This window comes from Nicotiana tomentosiformis, chromosome 8, assembly GCF_000390325.3.
Source record: "Nicotiana tomentosiformis chromosome 8, ASM39032v3, whole genome shotgun sequence".
Classification (NCBI taxonomy): domain Eukaryota; kingdom Viridiplantae; phylum Streptophyta; class Magnoliopsida; order Solanales; family Solanaceae; genus Nicotiana; species Nicotiana tomentosiformis.
The window spans coordinates 75,241,097-75,246,859 of NC_090819.1; positions in this window are offsets into that span (position 1 = coordinate 75,241,097).

Below are 5,763 nucleotides of genomic sequence, written 5' to 3' on the forward strand. Positions count from 1 at the left end.
ACATACTATTCTAGAAAATGTATGTTTTATGAGTTAGTGTCTAAAAACCAACAATTGTGATAGCTAGCTCTTGTGTTGCACATTGGTGATTTCTGGTGGCAAAATAGTTAAAAGAAAATAGTTAATCACTCATATTATATTCACTAAAAAATAAACTGGATAATGAACTTTTTAAAAATGGGTCAAATATGGATAATAACCATATTATCATTTAGAAAATGGATAACCACTGAGTAACTAATGAGTTTAACTTTTACATTTGTAAAGCCTCAAATTGGGGGTTCCTGAAATTTGGGAGACTAAGAATTGTCTCAAAAGTGATCTTATTCAAGAAGCCATGGATAATATGGTTACCTATATTATTTGCTGGTTAACCCATTTTTTATCCGTATTAAATATGGATCAGATCGAATAATTTATCCATTTTTTTATTAACCATTTTTGACTCGTCCCATATCCGACCCGCCCTGACCCGCCCATTTGCCACCCCTTGCTGTGATGGTTATAAGTTGATAAGCAATAATATGGTTGTTGTTAGTAGAGGTGTGTCACAACTCGAAATTCCCAGATTCGGGATCGTGATGGCACCTAACATTTCACTCGCTAGGCAAGCAAACGTTAGAGTAATTGTATGTCTGTTTCAACAATTCAAGTAATTAAACCTCATTTAATACTGGAATGAAACTAAAATGAAGTACGAAGTAATATAATAACCCAAAATATCTAAGTACAACCTGGACCTGGATTCACAAGTGCACGAGCTACTAGGAATTCTACAAACAGAGTCTGAAATAAATATAACTATCTTGACTAAAACGAACAGTAACTAAGGAAAGAGGAAGGGGACTTCAAGATCAGCGGACGCCAGCAGATCTACATCGAGTCTCCAACTATGCCAATCTGAGTTGATGCACCTCACGTACAACTAAGACCAGTACCAAAATCTGTACAAGAAGTGCAGCGTGTAGTATGAGTACAACCGAGCCAATGTACTCCATAAGTGTCGAGCCTAACCTCGATGAGGTAGTGACGAGGCTATGACAGGACACTCACGTAATTAAACCTATACGATCGAAGATATATGTGCAACATAGTAAAAAATAAGAATTAATATGTAAAATTGGGATGGGACATGCAAATGGGAAGATACGATAATTACAATAGGAATGAATACATAAGACAGTCAAATAAATCCTCAACCAAAAAAATCGGATAAACATAATGAATAAAGATGGCACGGCATCACCCATCGTGCTTTTACTCTCAACCTCACCATGAAATGATAAAATAGCACGGCATCACCCTTTGTGCTATAACTCTCTTTCTCACCATATATTAATTAGTAAATGAAACAAATAACGACACAATATCATCCTTCGTGCTTTAACACTCTCACTTACCATGTAGCAATGAATATAAAAATAAACAAAAATAAACCTTACGTTAATAACGGTCCGAGACACCAATCCTCAATTTCAAAGATATACTCAACCATCACAATTTAATTCATAAATGTGTAAAGGACGATCAAATAAGAAATCAACTAACTAAGCATGGAAGTCATAAGTAAAGAAGGCAATAAATTAGAGGCAACAAGGCCCACTCGCATGCTTTAACCGAACAATAACGCATAAGTACTCGTCACCTCACATATACGTTGTACCCACACATTTTAACACGTAGAAAATATGCAAACAAATACTAATCCCTCAAGTCAAGATTAACCACGACACTTACCTCACTCCGCAGCCAACTCAGAGCTCTACCAGGGCCTTTCCTCTAGAATCCGCCTCCAAACCGCTTGTATCTAACCACAATCGACTCGATAGCGTCAAATAATGCTAAGGGAATCAATTCCAATACATAAATATAGAATTTTTACACTTTTCTCAAAAAGTCAAAAATAGTCAACCCCAGGCTCGCTTGGTCAAAATCCGAGGTTCGGACCAAAACTCATTTACCCATTCAACCCGAGCCCGATTATATAATTAGTTTTAAAATCTGATCCCAAATTGAGATCTAAATCCTGAATCTGCAAAAACCCAAATTCTTTCTAAATCCCTAGTTATATACCATGGAAGAACAAAGATTAAGGCTAGAAATAAATTGATGATTTTTGAAATGGAAGAAAATTAATTAAAGTGTACAACACTATGAATTGGTGATGAGTTTTCCCTTTAAAATCGCCTCTAGGACGAGCTCTAATTGAAACTTTATGAAAAATGGGTGAAATCCCGTTTTTGAAATACTTAAATCACTAGGTATCAAGCCTTCTTCGCATTCGCAAATGGCCTGACGCGATCACAAAGCACAGCCGCCAGAATGGCCTTCACGTTTGCTAGTCGCGATGGTTCTCCCCCCTGACCATCATATTCGCAACCCATGGAATGCGTTCGCATAGCACTCCAACCTAGCCCCCCCCCCCCCAGGCCCACAATATATCGCGTTCGCGGATGAATAGTTGTGTTTGCGAAGGATAGGCCTCCCTCCACTTCGCGTTCGTGACAAGGACCCCGCATTCGTGAAGAACAATTTCCTCCCCTGTCCCAAACTACCCTTCGCGATTGCGGGACATTCTTCGCGATCACGAAGAAGAAGACACTAGAAACCAATAGGAATCAAACCAATAATATTTCCTAAGTTCAAAATACACGTAGCCTATATGAAACTCATCCGAGCCCTCGGGGATCCAATCTAAATATGCACATAAGTCTAAAAATATTATACGAACTCACTCATGTGATCAAAACATTAAAATAACACCTAGAACTATGAATCGGACACCAAAACGAATAAAATTTTTAATAAATCTTAAGAACTTTCATTTTAACAACCGGACGTCCGAATCACATCAAATCAACTCCGTTTTGCACCACATTTTACAGACAAGTCATAAATATAGTAATGAACCTATACCAAGCACCGGAATCAAAATCTGGACATGATAGCAACAAAGTCAAACATCGGTCCAATTTATAAATTAATTAAACCTTTAAACTTCAAATTTTTAATAAATTGCTATAACTCGAGCTAGGGACCTTCGAATTTGATTCCGAGCATACGCCCAAGTCCCAAATCACGATATGGATCCACAGGGATCGTCAAAACACATATCTGGATCTGTTTGCTCAAAATATTTGCCGAAGTCAACTTAAATAAATTTTAAGGCACAAATTCACATTTTAAATAATTTTTCACATAAAAGCTTTCCGAAAAAAGGCACAGACTACTCACGCAAATCAAGGAAGGCTAAAAGGAGCTATTTGAGGCTTCGAAATATATAATTAAGGGTTGAAACCCTAGATGACCTAGCGGGTCATCACAAGGTGGTTGGCGATGTTGCTGTGTATTGGTATCTTATGCTGGCTAGCGATAGAGGTAGTTATTAGTGGTGGTATGAGATGGTAGCAGGGGTGTATACATTTTGTGCTATGCGGTGTCACGGGACACCGCATAGCCAAAAGTTTTTACTAGTTATGTATAAGAAAAATAAAAATATTATGGATAAATATAAAAAATGACACCGCTTACAACTACAATAAGTTATTTATTTGTTCATTTCTTTAAATTGTGACACTGCTAATGAAACATCTTGCGTACGCCATTGGATGGTAGTTATAATGGGGATGCAAGTAGTGAAGGTATTGGTAGTTGGTGTTTAGTGGCAGAGGTGATTGACAACAGTGGTTGATTGTGGAGATAATTAGTGGTTGAGGTCGGAAATCATAGTTATGCACTGAAAGTTAGTAATCAACCAAAGTGATAATTATATAGTGATAGTTGGCAATGAAAGGCGCTAGTGGTGGAAATTAGCATTGGTGTATATATATGTCTGTGATTTTGCTGTGGTAGTAGATAGAGTGATAAAATTATTATACGAAAAGATTGTTAGGTTTAGAACTTTAATAATGATCAATAATCAAAAGCGCCTTGACTAATATCATCCCATTTTGTATGCAGATTCGCAAAAGTACCGATGAATGCAAGAAAGGAAAGAAAATCATACGAGCATATCAGAGGAAGTCAACGACTATGTTATTCAAACTCCATATCAAATGAATACAAGGTGGAAAAATAATCAATCAAATATGAAACAAGGAAGGAAAGACAATCAATCAAACAAGCTAAAGATTCTCATGCGGGCAAGGAATGAAATAGAGTCAATCAAGAAAAATCTGCAGAAGCTCTAACCAAGGTTAATTGGAGGAGCAAAAACATCAAAGTGAGATTGAATGTGGCCACACCTCTCAAGCTAGATTCAAGAGTCTACCCTTGGGTCCTACTCTTATAAGAAAATGCCTCACAAGGTAAGACCTCCAATCAATGATATTTTGCAATCCCAGAAAAGTGAAATCAGAAGCCTCATCGAGCACTATTAAAGAAGAAGTAAAAGGACAAGGAGTTAGAAAACAAAACAAGAGTTGTGTCAACAAAGGATAAACATTGTTGCTGAATATCGTTGGTGGTGAATGTATTAAAACCATTACTCTTGTAAAGACTTATTAAAAATCTAAGAGAACCCTTGTGACCCAAGGAAACTGGACGTAGGTACCACACCGGTACTCAACCAATATAAAATTGTTGTGCCTCATTTACTTTTCATTCTGCATAATTTATTTCTGCTGCAATTGATCATATTGTTAAGTTTAGTCGACTAATTCCTTTATTAGTCAACTAAGCATTAAAATCGGTTATAATTCACCCATCCCCCTCTTGTACTTTCAATTAGTATCAGAGCGAGGACTCACATATATTGCCTAACAACAAGTGAGGAAAAGATCATGGCATCAAACACAGTCGTTGGAGCACTATTCCAAGAAGGAACTTCTCAGGTATGACCTTCTTAATTAAATGGTCAGCACTTCTCACATTGGAAAGTGTGTATGGAAACCTACACTATGTCATATGACATTAAGGTGTGACGTATGATCAAGAAGGAAAATGTTCCAATTCCACTAAAGAAAGACAAAGACAGTGAGATCATAGTATCATCTGATCCTCTTATTTTAGATGAGTACACTAAAGAACAAGTAGCTATTATCCAAGTGAATGCCAAGGCAAACAATCTCTTGTATAATGCCATAAGCGGAGAAGAGTATGAAAAGATATCAAGCTTTGAAATTGCAAAAGAAATGTGGTACATGTTAGAAGTCACATATGAAGGAACAAACAAAGTGAAAGAAATAAGGATCAATCTCCTAGTTCCTGACTATGAATTATTTCAAATGAAAGATGGAGAATCAGTGGAAGAAATGTTCTCCCAGTTTATCAAAATCCTTGGAGACTTAAAATCCTTTCGTAGATCAATCAGAAGTGGATAACAAATCAGGAAAATTCTAAGAAGTCTTCTCACTATTTGGCAACCCAAAGTCATTTCTCTAGAATGTCAGAATCTTGACAAGATGTCTTATGATGAACTCAGAGATGATCTAATTGTATTTGAAAAAATACATCTAGACAGGCAAGTTAAGCAAGAAAAAAAAAAGACAGTTGCATTTAAAGTCATCGTAGCTGAAGTAGAAAATGAGGATCAAGAAGAAGAATAAGAAGGAGGAGGAGGAGGAGGAGGATGGGGAGGAGGAGAACAAGATGAGAATATAACCATGCTCTCTAAATTTATAACATGCATTATGAGGAAAAATAGAAACAGTAGAAGTGGTAAACCAAATTTCAGAAAGGGGAAGATGAATAATGAGAATGACAAAAATGATGGAAGATGTTATGAATGTGGAAAACATGGACACATTCAACCTGAATACCCTA